General features: G+C 48.3%; 1 long non-coding RNA gene across 1 annotated transcript; it reads right to left on the reverse strand.

The window, feature by feature from the left end:
• Nucleotides 1-1,653: 1,653 nt before the first annotated feature.
• Nucleotides 1,654-17,448, reverse strand: LOC123039795 (uncharacterized). The gene is made up of 3 exons (XR_006417981.1): nt 17,365-17,448; nt 17,103-17,208; nt 1,654-1,812 (listed from the first exon to the last, which is right to left on the reverse strand). It is a non-coding gene; the product is annotated as an uncharacterized lncRNA (long non-coding RNA).
• Between the last annotated feature and the right edge of the window lie 1,509 nt (nt 17,449-18,957).

Raw genomic sequence — 18,957 nt, forward strand, 5'->3', positions numbered from 1 at the left:
TTAACTTCTCAGAATCTGGTGGCATTCTTCTGATACCTTCTCCTCGAGTGTCAATGCATAGCAAACTTAGTTTGGGCATCCTTTTTTCTGGCCAAAGCACAGCACGGAGTTGCTCACATCCCAACATCATGACACGTTGGAGACATGGGACCTCCACTACCTCAGTTGTGAGGTCAAGTGTCTTGACTTTTGTGCCTGAGAGGTCCAACTCCTCAAGGTTTGGAAGTGATCCACACAGTGTGAAGTCGGACAATCTTACACAGCCAGCCAAGGAGATGCGGCTTATTTTGGCTTCCTTGGAATCATCATCTCTTGGTCTTATATCTAAGCTGAATGATTCAAGTGATAGAGGGAGTCCATCAACATGTTCCAAACCAAAACAACCATTTAGAACTAGAGCCTTGAGGTTAGTTGATCTTGACAAGTTGGGCAAAACAGTGAATTCATCCTTTCCACCCGTCTCCCAAGTAGGGTCCATTACTCGAAGCTTGAGTAGGTTCTGTAGTTGTCCCCATGCAACATTGATGTGCAAAAACCTTCCATTTTTTATATGTACTTCCCTAATGTTTGCAGCCATCTGCTCTACTATCTCTCGTGATGAAGGAAAAACCCAATATGTATTGCATATGTCTATCACCCATAGGCTCTTACAAAAAACCATTGTTGGTGTATCTTCCTTTTTGTCTTCTTCTAGTCGTTGATCCTGGCAACTATCTAATCCGAGGAATCTTAAGTTGTGGCAACAATGGAAAGGAGGGGAGGAAAAACTGAAGGTGCAGTGGCATAATTTGAGCACATGAAGATTCTCCGCTTGATGAAACATGTCATTAGGTAACAACCATGATGGAGGATCAAATCTGCTTGCGACTGCATCAAGGAAAAAGGACGTTGACTCTGGATGCACAACAAAGTTGTCCCTGGCCAATATCCACTGTTTCTGAGGAGTCACTAGTTTCTGACCAAATGAGGGTAGTGCATTAGATGAATAATCCTCTATACATATATGTTTATGCAGAGCAGCTCCAGCCTCCCATGCTTTGTCATCCTGACCTCCTATAATCCCATCACAGACCCAATAGTTAGAAGCATGGGTGGCCCAGTCAAAGTCCACAACATTGCCTCCCTGAGAATTTAATGCCAACAGATACATGCAACACTCTTCAACTGCATCAATAATATTACCCGTGTACCCAGCATTTCTCTAGCCTCATTATGTAGCAAATAATTCCACCCGTGTCTACTCCATATGTCGTAAAGTAAAATATGTGAATCATCCACCTTCTCGGTAATTCTTGGGTTGAGCCGAAGCCTTCCTCGAAATGTCCACAATACTTTACATGTACACCACCGATCTATAATAGGTTGGGGAATACCAAAGTCATTCAGGTCAATTATGTTGTCGCTCCCATTATGGAAGACTACTAAACATTTATTTTGTATTAAGGCTTGATGGATATCTTCCCCGACATCTTGTATCTCAGCTCTGGAGCTTTCAACTACCCCCCTGAAATCATCCTCTTCATCTTGCATGTGAAAAATATCCATTACCCGCTGAGGAAGCTTGAGTTCTTGTGCGATTGTCCTCTGGAGCGCTCTTCAACTTTTCCACCTCGAGCAATCGACATGGATGATCTTGTTGAATTTCTTCAACAGAGAGGGCGGAGTGTTTTCAGCTATGGCTCTAAGCACCGCCGAAGCAGCCAGTCCTTGCCATCCATGAAAATAGATGGCCTTGTGTGCAGTACTGCTCGTATCCTCGAGAAAAGGGATTATCATTCGCACAGCTTCTTCCACGGTGTCAATGGCAATATACTGCATTGGTTGATAGCAATTAGTTGAGGTCGCTCACTTCAGCAGTTTTATTATAATAACATACCACTCTCTCCGTCTAGAAATACTTGTCGGTCAAACAAATGTATCTAGTACTGAAATACGTCTTGATACATTCATTTGAGCGACAAGTATCGCCGGACGAAGGTAGTACATTCAAAAGGCGCACTTACTTTTTTTGTTATTAATAGGATCAAGACTAATTAATTAAACTGCAGGCATGGCCGGCACTTATACAGGCTAACAGCAAGGCATGTAGCATGGGACCTAGAGAGGAGGAGAGGCGTGCAAGGAGATAATCTGCTAGCTTTCCACATTCCACAACAGGCAACAGGACGGGAGGTGCATCCCGCAGCTTTTGACTCAGAAGGTGAACCAGTACATGACTTGTCATTGATATTTATCTTATTTATTTATGGGGGTATTGCGGAGCAAGCAACGGCCTCCGCAAAATAAAAATAAAAATACACAAACATATTTTTAGGACATAAATTGTACAGATGTTCGTGAGAATGTCTCCAGCCAGTGGTTCGCTAATGGTGTTTATATCAAGTATGGTGCATCATTTCAATTTTGTTGATTGTACAAACTGTCGATACATACAATACATAAATTAATGAGTGTGCATATTTGTGTGCCAAACAACTATCCACCGGGTGTTTCACACGTTTTCTCACCTTCCAGCCACCAGCCAGCCAAGTTGCCCAACAACATTTTGCACCACCGCAACTTTCTCACCGAAGCAGCTTTCACAGCACAGCCAACCCACAGCAGTTTTTCACGGCACAATCAGCCCAAACAAACACTAGCTTAGGCTTGTGCAACCGTGTGAGGAGGAAGAGAATTAGCTCGTTGCGGAACCTAGGACTAGCTACAGAAAATTAATACTATGTGGATTTCAACAAGAACCACATCCTCTATTAGGATTTGGATTGGTCTTCTGTGCTACTGCAGATAGCAATGAAAATTCTAAATATGGAGTTGATTACCTATATAAACTGTGTATTGTTGACGTTTAATCAACCATGGATCAGATTAATACTATGTATGGACCACAAGTTTGCATGGTTGTGTATGTATCGAATTTCAGAAGTGAATTCTGTTAGTGAACTACGGATGGCCTCCTGCGCTCTGGCGACTGCCGTCGCCCCCGCCGGCGCGGGCGCCGTAGCCGCCCGGCCCCCCCTTCCGCCACCCCCGCCCGCGAGCCCCGCCCCTCCGCTGGTGTCCGCCCCCCCCCTCGCCAGCCCCCTCCGGCTCGCCGGGGTTGATCTGGGCCGACATCGCCGAGGCCGAGGACCTGGCGGCCGGCCGCCCCGTCGTGTGCCGGGAGCGGGTTCCCCCCCAAGGCTCCGCCGCGGCCGACGCCTGACCTCGCCGGTGGCCCTTCCCCCAGGGGTGGGGGATCGGCCGCCCGCGGGTCGGGCCGGCGCCGGCTCCTCCCCCCGGCTCGGTTGCCTCAAGGTGCGGCCTTTGGGGCTGGGCGCCCCCCCCCCCCCCCCCCCCCGGCGGCGCCGCGCTGGCAGCTGGGGTGTTGCCGGCCGCGCCGACCGGGGCCCCGCGCTCGCCTCCTGGAGGTCCACGCCCGCCGCCGGCCTTCCCTCGGCCTCGCCGTCGCCCGCTCCGGCCAGCCCGCCCCCGACATCCTTGCCCGCGCGCGCTCCGGCCCCTTCTGGCCGAAACCCCTATCGCCCCTTCCTCCCCTCCGGTCGACCCGCCAGTGCCCTTCCCCTCGGTCGCTCCTCCGGTCCGTCTCCCCCGCGCCGCCCCCGTACGCCCCCGCCGGCGGCCTCCGCGGCGGTGCTAGGGGAAACCCTAGCGCCCCGCCGGGTCACCCCCAGGCGTTCGTTCCGGGCCGCGCTGCTGATGGGCCGGCCCACGGGCCGGGCTGCGGGGCCCCCTCCTCGGATGGATACGGCTGGCGCGGCCCAGAGTCGCTTGCCCTCGGTGGCCCGGGTGGGCCGCCTTGGCAGGCCGGCTGGCCCCCGCCTGGCCCAGCCCCCCTTGGCGTCGGCTCGCCGGCTTCCCCTGCCGCCTCGGTGGCGGTGGATGTTGTTGGGGAACATAGTAAGTTCAAAATTTTCCTAAGCACACGCAAGATCATGGTGATGATACAACAACGAGGGGAGAGTGTTGTCTACGTACCCTCGTAGACCGAAGCGGAAGCGTTGACGCAACGTAGAGGAAGTAGTCATACGTCCTCCCGGTCCGACCGATCCAAGCACCGTTACTCCGGCACCTCCGAGTTCTTGACACGCGTACAGCTCGATGACGCACCCTCGATCTCCAATCCAGTAGAGGCTCCGAGGGGGAGTTCCGTCAGCACGAGGGCGTGGTGACGATCTTGATGTTCTCCTGTCGCAGGGCTTCGCCTAAGCACCGCTACAATATGATCGAGGTGTAATATCGTGGAGGGGGGCACCGCACACGGCTAAGGAACGATCAATGATCAACTTGTGTGTTCTAGGGTGCCCCCCTACCCCCGTATATAAAGGAGGGAGGGAGGAGGTGGCCGGCCCAAGGGGGGCGCGCCATAGGGAGGGGGAAACCTACTCCAAGTAGGTTTCCCCCCTTTTTCCTAATCTTATTTGGAGGGGGAAGGAAGGAGTACTAGTATTAGGAAGTAGTACTAGTAGTAGGAATAGGAAGAGGGGGAAGGAGAAAGGAAAGGGGGGGCCGGCCCCCCTCCCTAATTCGGATTGGGCTTGGGGGGCGCGCCCCCTTCCCTTGCTCCTTCTCCCTTCCTCCTACATGGGCCCAATAGGGCCCATATACCTCCGGGGGGTTCCGGTAACCTCCCGGAGCTCCAAACTTCTCCGGAACCTTTCCGGTGTCCAAATATATCCGTCCAATATATCAATCTTTATGTCTCGACCATTTCGAGACTCCTCGTCATGTCCGTGATCATATCCGGGACTCCGAACAAACTTCGGTACATCAAAATACGTAAACTCATAATATAATTGTCATCGAAACCTTAAGCGTGCGGACCCTACGGTTCGAGAACAATGTAGACATCACCGAGACACGTCTCTGGTCAATAACCAATAGCGGGACCTGGATGCCCATATTGGTTCCTACATATTCTACGAAGATCTTTATTGGTCAAACCGCATAACAACATACTTTGTTCCCTTTGTCATCGGTATGTTACTTGCTCGAGATTTGATCGTCGGTATGCAATACCTAGTTCAATCTCATTACCGGCAAGTCTCTTTACTCGTTCTGTAATACGTCATCTCATAACTAACTCATTAGTTATATGCTTGCAAGGCTTAAGTGACGAGTATTACCGAGAGGGCCCAGAGATACCTCTCCGACAATCGGAGTGACAAATCCTAATCTCGAATTATGCCAACTCAACATGAACCTTCGGAAACACCTGTAGAGCACCTTTATAATCACCCAGTTACGTTGTGACGTTTGGTAGCACACAAAGTGTTCTTCCGGTACACGCGAGTTGCACAATCTCATAGTTACAGGAACTTTGTATAAGTCATGAAGAAAGCAATAGCAGTATACTAAACGATCAAGTGCTAGGCTAACAAAATGGGTCATGTCAATCACATCATTCTTCTAATGATGTGATCCCACTAATCAAATGACAACACATGCCTATGGTCAGGAAACATGACCATCTTTGATTAATGAGCTAGTCAAGTAGAGGCATACTAGTGACTATAGTTTTGTCTATGTATTCACACATGTATCATGTTTCCGGTTAATACAATTCTAGCATGAATAATAAACATTTATCATGAAATAAGGAAATAAATAATAACTTTATTATTGCCTCTAGGGCATATTTCCTTCAGTCTCCCACTTGCACTAGAGTCAATAATCTAGTTCACATCGTCATGTGATTTAACACCAATATTCATATCTGTATATGATTAACACCCATAGTTCACATCATCATGTGACCAACACCCAAAGGGTTTACTAGAGTCAATAATCTAGTTCACATTGCTATGTGATTAACACCCAAAGAGTACTAAGGTGTGATCATGTTTTGCTCGTGAGAGAAGCTTAGTCAACGGGTCTGTCACATTCAGAGCCGTATGTATTTCGCAAATATTCTATGTCCACAATGCTCTACACGGAGCTACTCTAGCTAATTGCTCCCAATTTCAATATGTATCCAGGTTGAGACTTGGAGTCATCTGGATCGGTGTAAAAGTTTGCACTGATGTAACTTTTACAACAAACTCTTTTATCACCTCCATAATCGAGAAACATCTCCTTAGTTCTTACTAAGGATATTCTTGACCAATGTCCAGTGATCTACTTCTAGATCACTATTGTACTTCCTTGCCAAATTCAGAGCAAGGTATACAATAGGTCTGGTACATAGCATAGCATACTTTATAGAATCTATGACTGAGGCATAGGGAATGACTTTTCATTCTCTTTCTATTTTCTGCTGTGGTCGGGATTTGAGTCTTACTCAATTTCATACCTTTGCAACACATGCAAGAACTCTTTCTTTGACTGTTCCATTTTGAACTACTTCAAAATCTTGTCAAGGTATGTACTCATTGAAAAATCTTATCAAGCGTCTTGATCTATCTCAATAGATCTTGATGCTTAATATGTAAGCAGCTTCACCAAGGTCTTTCTTTGAAAAACTTTTATTCAAGTATCCTTTCATGCTTTGCAGAATAATTCTACATTATTTCCGATCAACAATATGTCACTCACATATACTAATCAGAAAGGCTGTAGTGCTCCCACTCACTTTATTATAAATACAGACTTCATCGCAAGTCTGTATAAAACTATATGCTTTGATCAAATTATCAAAGCGTATATTCCAACTCCGAGATGCTTGCACCAGTTCATAGATGGATCGCTGGAGCTTGCACATTTTGTTAGCACCTTTAGGATTGACAAAACCTTCTAGTTGCATCATATACAACTCTTCTTTAATAAATTCATTAAGGAATGCAGTCTTGACATCCATTTGCCAGATTTCATAAAATGTGGCAATTGCTAACATGATTCAGACAGACTTAAGCATCGATACGAGTGAGAAAATCTCATCGTATTCAACACCTTGAACTTGTTGAAAACCTTTCGCAACAAGTCGAGCTTGGTAGATAGTAACACTACTATCAGTGTCCGTCTTCCTCTTGAAGATCCATTCATTTAACATGGCTTGCTGATCATCGAGCAAGTCAATCAAAGTCCATACTTTGTTGTCATACATGGGTCATATCTCAGATTTTATGGCCTCAAGCCATCTCGCGGAATCTGGGCTCATCATCGCTTCCTCATAGTTCGTAGGTTCATCATGGTCTAGTAACATGATTTCCAGAACATGATTACTACACCACTCTGGTGCGGATCTTACTCTGGAAGACCTACGAGGTTCTGTAGTAACTTGATTTGAAGTTTCATGATCAATATCATTAGCTTCCTCACTAATTGGTGTATTTGTCACAGGAACTGATTTCTGTGATGAACTACTTTCCAATAAGGGAGCAGGTACAGTTACCTCATCAAGTTCTACTTTCCTCCCACTCACTTCTTTCGAGAGAAACTCCTTCTCTAGAAAGGATCCATTATTAGCAACGAATGTTTTGCCTTCGGATCTGTGATAGAAGGTGTACCCAACAATTTCCTTTGGGTATTCTATGAAGACGCACTTCTCCGATTTGGGTTTGAGCTTATCAGGATGAAACTTTTTCACATAAGCATCGCAGCCCCAAACTTTAAGAAACGACAACTTGGGTTTCTTGCTAAACCACAGTTCATATAGTGTCGTCTCAATGGATTTAGATGGTGCCCTTTCAACGTGAATGCAGCTGTCTCTAATGCATAACCCCAAAACGACAATGGTAAATCAGTAAGAAACATCATAGATCGCACCATATCCAATAAAGTGCGGTTTACGACGTTCGGACACACCATAACGTTGTGGTGTTCCAGGTGGCGTGAGCTATGAAACTATTTCACATTGTTTTAATTGAAGACCAAACTCGTAACTCAAATATTCGTCTCCGCGATCAGATCGCAGAAACTTTATTTTCTTGTTACGATGATTTTTCCACTTCACTCTGAAATTCTTTGAACCTTTCAACTATTTCAGACTTATGTTTCATCAAGTAGATATACCCATATCTGCTCAAATCATCTTGTGAAGGTCAGAAAATAACGATACTTGCCACGAGCATCAATACTCATTGGATCGCATACATCGGTATGTATTATTTCCAACAAGTTAGTAGTTCGTTCCATTGTTCCGGAGAACGGAGTTTTAGTCATCTTGCCCAAAAGGCACGGTTCGCAAGCATCAAATGATTCATAACCAAGTGATTCCGAAAATCCATATTTATGGAGTTTCTTCATGTGTTTTACACCGATATGACCCAAACGGCAGTGCCACAAATAAGTTGCACTATCATTATTAACTTTGCATCTTTTGGCATCAATATTATGAATATGTGTATCACTACGATCGAGATCCAACAAATTATTTTCATTGGGTGTATAACCATTGAAGGTCTTATTCATGTAAACAGAATAACAATTATTCTTTAACTTCAAATGAATAACCGTATCGCAATAAACATGATCAAATCATATTCATGCTCAACACAAACGCCAAATAACATTTATTTAGGTTTAACACTAATCCCGAAAGTATAGGGAGTGAGCAATGATGATCATATCAATCTTGGAACTACTTCCAACACTCATCGTCACTTTCCCTTCAACTAGTCTCTGTTTATTCTGTAACTCCTGTTTCGAGTTACTAATCTTAGCAACCGAACAAGTATCAAATACTCAGGGGCTACTATAAACACTAGTAAGGCACATATCAAAAATCTGTATAAATATACCCATGTTCACTTTGCCATCCTTCTTATCCACCAAATATTCAGAGCATTTCCGCTTCCAGTGACCATTCCCTTTGCAGTGTAACCACTCAGTTTCAGGCTTTGGTCCAGCTTTGGTCTTCTTCACGGGAGTGACAACTTGCTTGTCTTTCCACTTGAAGTTCCCCTTTCTTTCCCTTTGCCCTTTTCTTGAAACTAGTGATCTTGTCAACCATCAACACTTGATGCTCTTTCTTGATTTCTACGTTCGTCGATTTCAACATCACGAAGAGCTCGGGAATCGTTTTCGTCATCCCTTGCATACTATAGTTCATCACAAAGTTCTACTAACTTGGTGATGGTGACTAGAGAACTCTGTCAATCACTATCTTATCTGGAAGATTAACTCCCACTTGATTCAAGCGATTGAAGTATCCAGACAATCTGAGCACGTGCTCACTAGTTGAGCGATTCTCCTCCATCTTTTAGCTATAGAACTTGTTGGAGACTTCATATCTCTCAACTCGGGTATTTGCTTGAAATATTAACTTCAATTCCTAGAACATCTCATATGGTCCATGATGTTCAAAACATCTTTGAAGTCCCGATTCTAAGCCATAAAGTATGGTGCACAAAACTATCAAGTAGTCATCATATTGAGCTAGCCAAACGTTCATAACGTCTGCATCTGCTCCTGCAATAGGTCTGTCACCTAGCGGTGCATCAAGGACATAATTCTTCTGTGCAGCAATGAGGATTAACCTCAGATCACGGATCAAATCTGCAACATTGCTACTAACATTTTCAACACAGTTTTCTCTAGGAACATATCAAAATAAACATATGAAAGCAACAACGCGAGCTATTGATCTACAACATAATTTGCAAAATACTACTGGGACTAAGTTCATGATAAATTAAAGTTCAATTAATCATATTACTTAAGAACTCCCACTTAGACAGACATCTCTCTAGTCATCTAAGTGATCACGTGATCCAAATCAACTAAACCATGACCGATCATCACGTGAGATGGAGTAGTTTTCAATGGTGAACATCACTATGTTGATCATATCTACTATATGATTCACGCTCGACCTTTCGGTCTCCGTGCTCCGAGGCCATATCTGCATATGCTAGGCTCGTCAAGTTTAACCTGAGTATTCCGCGTGTGCAAAACTGGCTTGCACCCGTTGTAGATGGACGTAGAGCTTATCACACCCGATCATCACGTGGTGTCTGGGCACGACGAACTTTGGCAACGGTGCATACTCAGGGAGAACACTACTTGATAATTTTAGTGAGAGATCATATTAAAATGCTACCGTCAATCAAAGCAAGATAAGATGCATAAAGGATAAACATCACATGCAATCAATATAAGTGATATGATATGGCCATCATCTTGTGCTTGTGATCTCCATCTCCGAAGCACCGTCGTGATCACCATCGTCACCGGCGCGACACCTTGATCTCCATCGTAGTATCGTTGTCGTTTACGCCATCTATTGCTTCTACGACTATCGCTACCGCTTAGTGATAAAGTAAAGCAATTACAGGGCGTTTGCATTTCATACAATAAAGCAACAACCATATGGCTCCTGCCAGTTGCCGATTACTTCGGTTACAAAACATGATCATCTCATACAATAAAATATAGCATCACGTCTTGGCCATATCACATCACAACATGCCCTGCAAAAACAAGTTAGACGTCCTCTACTTTGTTGTTGCAAATTTTACGTGGCTGCTATGGGCTGAGCAAGAACCGTTCTCACCTACGCATCAAAACCACAACGATAGTTTGTCAAATAGACTCCGTTTTAACCTTCGCAAGGACCGGGCGTAGTCACACTCGGTTCAACTAAAGTTGGAGAAACTGACACCCGCCAGCCACCTGTGTGCAAAGCACGTCGGTAGAACCAGTCTCGCGTAAGCGTACGTGTAATGTCGGTCCGGGCCGCTTCATCCAACAATACCGCCGAACCAAAGTATGACATGCTGGTAGGCAGTATGACTTATATCGTCCACAACTCACTTGTGTTCTACTCGTGCATATAACATCAACGCATAAAACCTAGGCTCGGATGCCACTGTTGGGGAACGTAGTAATTTCAAAATTTTCCTACGCACACGCAAGATCATGGTGATGATACAGCAACGAGGGGAGAGTGTTGTCTACGTACCCTCGTAGACCGAAGCGGAAGCGTTGCGCAATGTAGAGGAAGTAGTCGTACGTCCTCCCGGTCCGACCGATCCAAGCACCGTTACTCCGGCACCTCCGAGTTCTTGACACGCGTACAGCTCGATGACGCACCCTCGATCTCCAATCCAGTAGAGGCTCCGAGGGGGAGTTCCGTCAGCACGACGGCATGGTGACGATCTTGATGTTCTCCTGTCGCAGGGCTTCGCCTAAGCACCGCTACAATATGATCGAGGTGTAATATCGTGGAGGGGGGCACCGCACACGGCTAAGGAACGATCAATGATCAACTTGTGTGTTCTAGGGTGCCCCCCTACCCCCGTATATAAAGGAGGGAGGGAGGAGGTGGTCGGCCCAAGGGGGGGCGCGCCATAGGGAGGGGGAAACCTACTCCAAGTAGGTTTCCCCCCTTTTTCCTAATCTTGTTTGGAGGGGGAAGGAAGGAGTACTAGTATTAGGAAGTAGTACTAGTAGTAGGAATAGGAAGAGGGGGAAGGAGAAAGGAAAGGGGGGGCCGGCCCCCCTCCCCAATTCGGATTGGGCTTGGGGGGGCGCGCCCCCTTCCCTTGCTCCTTCTTCCTTCCTCCTACATGGGCCCAATAAGGCCCATATACCTCCCGGGGGGTTCCGGTAACCTCCCGGAGCTCCAAACTTCTCCGGAACCTTTTCGGTGTCCAAATATATCCGTCCAATATATCAATCTTTATGTCTCGACCATTTTGAGACTCCTCGTCATGTTCGTGATCATATCCGGGACTCCGAACAAACTTCGGTACATCAAAATACATAAACTCATGATATAATTGTCATCGAAACCTTAAGCGTGCGGACCCTACGGTTCGAGAACAATGTAGACATGACCGAGACATGTCTCTGGTCAATAACCAATAGCGGGACCTGGATGCCCATATTGGTTCCTACATATTCTACGAAGGTCTTTATCGGTCAAACCGCATAACAACATACTTTGTTCCCTTTGTCATCGGTATGTTACTTGCCCGAGATTTGATCGTCGGTATGCAATACCTAGTTCAATCTCGTTACCGGCAAGTCTCTTTACTCGTTCTGTAATACGTCATCTCATAACTAACTCATTAGTTATATGCTTGCAAGGCTTAAGTGATGAGTATTACCGAGAGGGCCCAGAGATACCTCTCCGACAATCGGAGTGACAAATCCTAATCTCGAATTATGCCAACTCAACATGAACCTTCGGAAACACCTGTAGAGCACCTTTATAATCACCCAGTTACGTTGTGACGTTTGGTAGCACACAAAGTGTTCTTCCGGTACACGCGAGTTGCACAATCTCATAGTTACAGGAACTTTGTATAAGTCATGAAGAAAGCAATAGCAGTATACTAAACGATCAAGTGCTAGGATAACAAAATGGGTCATGTCAATCACATCATTCTTCTAATGATGTGATCCCACTAATCAAATGACAACACATGTCTATGGTCAGGAAACATGACCATCTTTGATTAATGAGCTAGTCAAGTAGAGGCATACTAGTGACTATAGTTTTGTCTATGTATTCACACATGTATCATGTTTCCGGTTAATACAATTCTAGCATGAATAATAAACATTTATCATGAAATAAGGAAATAAATAATAACTTTATTATTGCCTCTAGGGCATATTTCCTTCAGATGTCGCCTCCCCGGCCTCCGCGCACCCCCCTCCGACGGTGGCGTACGCCAGGAGGCTTCGGTCCACCTTGACGCCGGTGACGTCCTCCCGCCGCAGCGCCCGCCTGGAGGCGTCGCGGCCGGGCGACTCTCCTGCGCCTTCCGTCGCCGAGCGGGCGGAGCTCCACGCCGCGGTCCGGAACCTCGAGTCAGGTGCGGACCCCGACCTTCCCAGTTCTTCTCGTTGCTCCTTCTCTGCTCTCGAGGCCGCTCCCCTCGGCCACCTCGCTAAGGTGGCCAATGACTCGGCCATCGTCTTCACGGGGGAGGTCGGTCCCCCCTTAGATCAGATTGAGGCCATTAGGGCCCGAGAGATCCTCGACGGCAGGCTGGCTGAGACTCGAGCCCGCCTGCTCCGGCCCCAGGTTTCGACTCCTCCGGTGGCCGACGGGATTATTCGTGGCCGCACTCGGTCTTGCACGGCCGCCCTTCGCGCTCAAAGCGCCTCTCGTGTCCTGGGGTCAAGCAGCCCCCCGATGGGGGTTTAGATGAGGGCCCTTTTCTGGAACCTCCGCGGCTTCGGCCATGACGGTTGTCGCCGCCAGCTCATCGAGTACATCCGGGATGAACATATTGACATTGTAGCCATCCAAGAAACCCTTCGATCCGAGTTCACCCTTCAAGAGCTTGAGCATCTGAGCCCCCACCTTTTCGCGTGGCACTGGCTCCCTTCTAGTGGGACCTCAGGCCACTCGGGTGGCATCCTCCTTGGGGTTAAGGATGCCACATTTGAGGTGGGCGGCATGGACCGAGGGGATTTTTTCGTTAGCATGGAGATCTTCGAGCGGGCTCTGAATTTCAAATGGGAGGTCATTGTTGTCTACGGACCGGCGGATCACCGCCGCTCCCCGGCCTTCCTTGTCGAGCTGCATCTGAAGATCTCCAACTCCCCACTCCCTGTTTTGGTGGGGGGTGACTTCAATCTCATCCGATCCCCGGAGGAGAAGAATAATTCCCGGATTAATTTTCCCCGGATGCAACTATTCAACGATTGGATTGCGGAGCTGGGGCTCCGTGAGCTTGACCGGACAGGTGCCAGATTCACCTGGACCAACCGGCAAGCTGTCCCAACACAATCCGTGCTGGATCGTGTCCTAGTTTCCCCGGAGTGGGAATTGCGATGCCCCCTGGCGTCGCTCCGGGCGGTTACCCGGATTGGTTCCGACCATGTCCCCCTTCTCCTCTCCACCGCTGACAAGCGCCCTCCCTCCCTGCTGCGGTTCCGGTTCGAGCTCTTCTGGCTCAACCAGACTGGCTTCCGGGAGGCCGTCGTCGCCCGCTGGGTCTCCGCTAGGTCGGCACCCCACCGCTCCATGTCTGCGGTCGACTCATGGCACTTTTGTGCCAAGCTAGCCCGCCAGTTCATGAAGGGTTGGGGGGCTAATTTAGGCCGGGACCTGAGAGAGCGCAAGAAGTCCATCTTGATAGCTATTCAAGCTCTGGATGCGCGTGCGGACTCGACTGGGCTCTCCTCGAACGAGTGGCTGCTTCGATACGACCTGGAGGATCAGCTCTCCATCATCTACTCGGATGAGGAGGCTTACTGGCGCGTGAGGGGTACTCAGAGGTGGGTGCTACAGGGCGATGCCAACACCGCCTACTTCCAGGCGGTCGCAAACGGCCGGCGTCGCCGCAACTCCATCCACTGCCTGTGGGATGGAGGCGCGCAGCTAGTGCGGCCCGAGGCCATCCGCCTCCACGTGGATGGCTTCTATAGGGCTTTATTTACCCCCACCCCGCGTGGTGGGGCTAGCCTCGCCCTCGACATTTGGTTGGGCGCGTTAGGAGTTTCGGATGCAGCCAATGCAACTCTGGTTGCCCCCTTCAGCGAGGACGAGGTCCTCGCTGCCGTTAAGGGGATGAACTCCTCCTCGGCCCCGGGACCGGACGGTCTCCCAGTAGCTTTCTTCAAGATGTTCTGGCCTACCATCAAGCTCGAGGTCATGGCGCTCTTTGAGGAATTCTACTCGGGTTCCATGGATTTGGGGTGCCTCAACTATGGGGTGGTGACCCTCATCCCCAAGGTCCCGGGCGCCTCCGATATTCGCCAGTTCCGCCCCATCACAGTGATTAATGTGATTTTTAGGATCCTGGCGAAGGGATACGCCAATAGGGTGACCCTCCTTGCGGATACTATCACCCACCCGAACCAATCCGCCTTCATTCAAGGCCGATTTATCCTAGATGGGGTGTTGGTGTTCCACGAGGTGCTCCACGAGGTCCGTCTGAAGCGCCATCGGGCGGTCTTCCTGAAGTTGGACTTCCACAAAGCCTACGACACGGTCCACTGGCCGTTCCTGAGGGAAGTCCTGCTTCGCAAGGGCTTTGACGACCGTTGGGTGACCACGTCATGCAGCTCGTCTCCTGTGGCCGGACGGCAGTGAACATCAATGGCGACATCGGGCCCTTCTTCCCTACCCTCTGTGGGGTCCGGCAGGGGGACCCCTTCTCGCCGTTCTTGTTCAACATGGTTGTGGATGCCCTGGCTGCCATCCTAGATAAGGCCAAGGCTGCGGGACATATTAGAGGATTGGTCCCACACCTTGTTGGAGGGGGAGGGGTCTCCCTTCTCCAATACACGGATGACACCATTGTTATGGTCGAGGGATCCGCCCTTGAGATTTCCAACCTGAAGTTCCTCCTTCTGTGCTTCCAGCAAATGTCGGGCCTTACCATCAACTTTGACAAGAGCGAAGTGATGGTGCTCGGTTACCCCGCTGAGGAAGCTCAGTCCATTGCCGATCGGCTTAACTGTCGGCTGGGTTCTTTCCCCACGACTTATCTGGGGATCCCCATTAGTGACTCGCGCCTCACCGTGGCGGACCTCCGCCCCACGGTGACCCATATGCAGCATCGCGTAGAGCCCTGGAAAGGGCGTTGGCTGTCGAAGGCGGCCCGCATGATTCTTATCAACTCTTCGCTGGCCAGCCTCCTGTGGTTCCTCATGAGCTTCTACAGCCTTCATGAGACGCTTCACCAGGAGATCGCCAAATACCAGTCCAGATTCTTCTGGGCGGGGGAGGAGGGCAAGAAGAAATATCACATGGTCAGCTGGCCAGATATTTGCAAAACCAAAGACCAGGGCGGTCTTGGGATTCTGTCCTCTCGGCACATGAACATCGCCCTCTTGACCCGCTGGCTATGGCGCATTGCCAATGGAGAGGGAGGCCTCTGGCTAACTATCATCCAGAACAAGTACCTACGTGGACAGCCTCTGGCGTTCTGCCAACGCTCGGGCGGCTCCCAGTTTTGGCAGGCCGTCGTCCAGCTACTTCCGGTGCTGCGTATAGGCACTTCCATCTCTGTGGGCTCTGGCGCCTCGACCTTGTTCTGGCTGGATAGATGGCTTGGGGACTGCCCTCTAGCCGCCCGGTTCCCCATCCTCTTCGATATTGTAGTTGACCCCCGGGTCTCTGTCGAGGCGGCCCTTATTGACTTAGGGGGCCTCGCGTTCCGCCGCCGTTTTGGACCTGCCGAGGTGGCTGCCTGGGATGACCTCCTCTAGGACATCGCCCTGCTGCCTATGGACGTGGCAGACGCTCCGGATGCCATCTCCTGGCGCCTAGATCCCTCCGGCCGCTTTTCCACCAAATCCCTCTACGCGGCTATTGCCCCCTCGTCAGCTCCGGAGCCCTTCGGCCTTATCTGGGACATTCGCCTCCCACTTAAGATCCGGATATTTCTGTGGCAGTGGATCCGCGGCCGCCTCCCGACCGGCGTGGAGGTCCTCAGGCGCCATGGTCCTGGTGATGGAATGTGCCCCCTGTGTGCCACGGTTGAGGATGCTAATCACATCTTCTTCTCGTGCTGCACGACACAGTTCCTTTGGTCTTGTTTCCGTGAAACGGTTGGCGGACAGTGGTGCAATACCAACTTCCCTGACTTGCTTGCCGAAATTCAGGCCTCCCCCCTCGCTACAGACATATTAGACGGCTGTGCGTCGGGGTGCTGGCCTAGACCTTGTGGACGGTTCGCAATAGGCTTGTGATTCAGAAGGTGCCCCTTCGACGTGCGACTGACTCCATCTTTAAAATGTGTGGTTACTTGCAGCTCTGGCGGCCGCTTAGCCGCCCTCCGGACCGGGACGCCATCGACAGACTCCTCACCGACCTCCGTTCGTTGGCCTTCCGCCTGGCACCTCCGCTCCCACCGCCACCCCCGGAGCCCGACTAGTGGATGTTTCACTCCTGGCGCGTGTGCCTTTTTGGCTGTGTGTGTTGGGCTTGTTGAGCTGTGCCCTCAGCAGTAACCCTTGTTGCTTTCTTGTGTTTGGACTTTGTGTACGTGTGGACCTTGTGTTTGTGTGAACCTTGTGGATGTTGGCTTTGGCATTGGCTTTATCTATAAAGCGGGGCGCGGGCCTTTTTCGGTTATGTATCGAATTTGTAGCTAACTAAACATGTATGCAATGCAAGCCTCGGTGGAGTAGGTTCTTTTCAAATCATGAACGTAACGCTACTATTCAAGATACAATCCAATACATGTGAGAAAAGCACTACACATTCTACATTGTGAGAATAACATGCATGTGTATGTATTCAGACAAATTAATACCTCTCGAGGCATGATGACTGATATATTTCAATAAAGGCCCGGCAAAGACAAGAAGATCCAGAAATCTAACCCATCGATCTGCACCTCCAGATGAATTATTACGCGCCTAGTTACCGTAAGAGATCAGTAGGAATTGGTTATGTTTGTGCATAGAAAAACACTGTCAGCTGATGCATAATCAATACACTTTATATTTTGGAAACAAACTAAAGTGGGTGCAATTAGAGAAGAACAATTAAAAACATCTTAGTAGTAGTAGTACCTTACTCGGCAGGATCTTGTGTGCCGATTGATGATGAATAACACAAGAATTAGTATATGTCTACTGATGTGTGCAAGAATGTATGGAAACTGCAGAAGAATTGTGCCAACAGAAGAAATGGAGGAGGAGCAATGAAGGAATGCTAATGGGGGATATTGGAGACTGTAGTGCTAGGCTTGTGTTTGGCTTTGCTTTTGCTAAAGCATCCATCTGTCCATAGCTGGTTAATTCTTTGCTTGGGGCTGGAGCAAAGTACCTAAGAACAAAGATGGTTAACTCTTCCTCCTTTTCCTTCTCTTTGAATAAAGCATGGGCAGGGCCTACAACTTTGATCACATTCCATTGTTTCCTGGTGCAAATCAGGAAAACATGATGTCATTTTGTACAAAACATTCAACTCTGCATATTACCACTCTTCTTTCTGCGAAAAAATTGTAGTAAAATCTGAATTGGAGACTGTACGCCCGTTAACATGCTACAATAATTAATCTTTTTTTTAAAGGATGATGTACCCCCAGTCTCTGCATCTAGACGATGCATGCAGCCATTTTATTAATTATTGACAAAGACTTTACAAAGTAATACATCAGTATGCCTGAAGCCACCATCCAGGCAAAACCTGTTGCTACTCCTATTCCCTTGATGAAGGGGTGCCGAATGTCCGAGCCTAATACCAAACAAACATCGCACCAAAGCGTAACATCACACCAAAGTCTAAATCAAGATTCCCAAAGCATCGATAGAGGCGGAAAAAGTCATGGCGGCTGCGATTGAAGATCTTGAAGCATTGACGGAAATGTGTATTGGATGTGATGAAGACTGCGTGCTAGGTGTTTGCTGACTTGCAACAGCGGTCTCGACAAGCGGGGGCGGCAGCACCGGAGGACTGCAATTTTGCTGATACTCCTCGAGTACCGAGTCTCGATTTCCAAGGTGAAAACCCAAGGTTTGTCCTTTATTGGTTGTACCTGGCAATGGCCTTTTTGAAGGCATTGTTTTTGGGTGATTTCAGACTTTCTCCAGGGTGACAACACTTGTGCATTGTTTCATTCTTGAAGGCGTTGCTTTTGGAGAACCTTTTTTGCAATCCGGGTGTTGTCTTTCGGTGGTTGTCAGAGTGCATGCTGTTGTTGCTAGTGATTGGTCACTGTGGCAGAATCTTTTTTCTTCTGTTTTTTTATTTTCTTTTTTGGCTGTGTGTATCCTTGATGTCTTTGGACATCTTGTTGGTAGAGAGGCTAGGTGTAATTGGTATCTTCGCGATATTAATATATTCCTTTTATTGAAAAAATGATATTGAGTGCAGGGCTTGTGTACATTTGGGTTAATTTGCTTTTTCCAAAGACGCAGATTCTTGGCTTGATGTTTGAGCCAAGCAAAGAGCAAATTAAAAATAGAATTTTTGCTTCTTTTATTTCGCAAAAGAAAAAAAAATTCTTTGCTTCTTTCACCTTTTTCTTTGAATAAAGCATGGACAGGCTAGGGCCGGCCTAGTACAACAATTCATGAATGAATACGAGATACGTAGCTCCACTCAGTTCGTGTATCATGTGTGGAGCTGGGAACAGAGTACTCTGCCCGGCGCCGTCGCGA

Source organism: Triticum aestivum, chromosome 2B, assembly GCF_018294505.1.
Source record: "Triticum aestivum cultivar Chinese Spring chromosome 2B, IWGSC CS RefSeq v2.1, whole genome shotgun sequence".
Taxonomy (NCBI): Eukaryota; Viridiplantae; Streptophyta; class Magnoliopsida; order Poales; family Poaceae; genus Triticum; species Triticum aestivum.